This window comes from Chinchilla lanigera, unplaced genomic scaffold, assembly GCF_000276665.1.
Source record: "Chinchilla lanigera isolate Chin_1 unplaced genomic scaffold, ChiLan1.0 scaffold00018, whole genome shotgun sequence".
Taxonomy (NCBI): Eukaryota; Metazoa; Chordata; class Mammalia; order Rodentia; family Chinchillidae; genus Chinchilla; species Chinchilla lanigera.
Window position 1 is genome coordinate 438,041 of NW_004955419.1, and position 1,020 is coordinate 439,060.

A 1,020-nucleotide genomic window follows, 5' to 3' on the forward strand; every position below is an offset into this window, starting at 1 on the left:
ACTATCTCCTCTGCTGCCTCCCCTTTTGTTATGGTTCTTCACTGGGGACAAGGAGCACAGACGTGGAGACGTGAAGCATGAGTTTATTTAGCATACAAGGGGTGCTTTATAAGCAGGGTGGCTTTGGGGGCATCTGGGTGGGCAGCATCACACTGTAAGAAGCGTCTCCCAGCTCTGTCATTTGCATTGTAGCCCGTGGGGCAGCCTGAGTGCACCTTCAACAGCAGTAACAACAGAGGGTGGAGAGATCTGGGGCACATGAGAGGGGACAACACACAAGAATGGTTGCATTTCAGGATGTGAGCAGAGGAAGAAACCCAGGCCCAAGACCCCTAGGCCTTCACACCCTGGGTTCCCATCAGCCCCCCTGCCCCAGGATACTCACTGCCTGTTCAGTAGTCATCGATGCATCTCGCTGTGGGGAAGAAAGAACATCAATGCTGTGTGTGTGTATGTGTGTGTGGGTGTGAGCGCATGTGGGCGGGTATGTGTGTGGTGTATGTGCATGAATGCATGCATGTGATATGCCTGGTGACCAGGACTTCTGCACTATGCATGTCTGCCTCAAGCCCAGACAAGTCCAACAGAGCATCTGGGAGTTCCCTCAATTCAAGGCACAGGGATTGGCTCCTCTGAGTGTTTGGGCCTCAAACACTGCTCAGATATGAAGGGCTCCAACATGTTGATTGGCTGAAGCATTGGAGACCCTCAACCAGTTACCTGAGTGGCCTCGTTGGAGCCCCCTACCTTGGCCAGGCCAATTGAATGTAAGGACATCTCTCACATCAAAAATAGGAAATGCCCAGGGGCCAGAAGAGATGCCGCAGACAGCCAGAACCAAAGAATGGAGAGGAGGAGGCCCATTGAGGGCATTGAGACTGACGAAACTTGGACCTGGGGCTGAAATTGTCATCTGTGCACCTTGGCTAAAGTGGCAGGGGGAACACCTGGCAACAGGGTCCCTCGGGATGCACAGACCCACTGAGGCAGCCACCACCTCTCCAGTGACTGGAGCAGAAG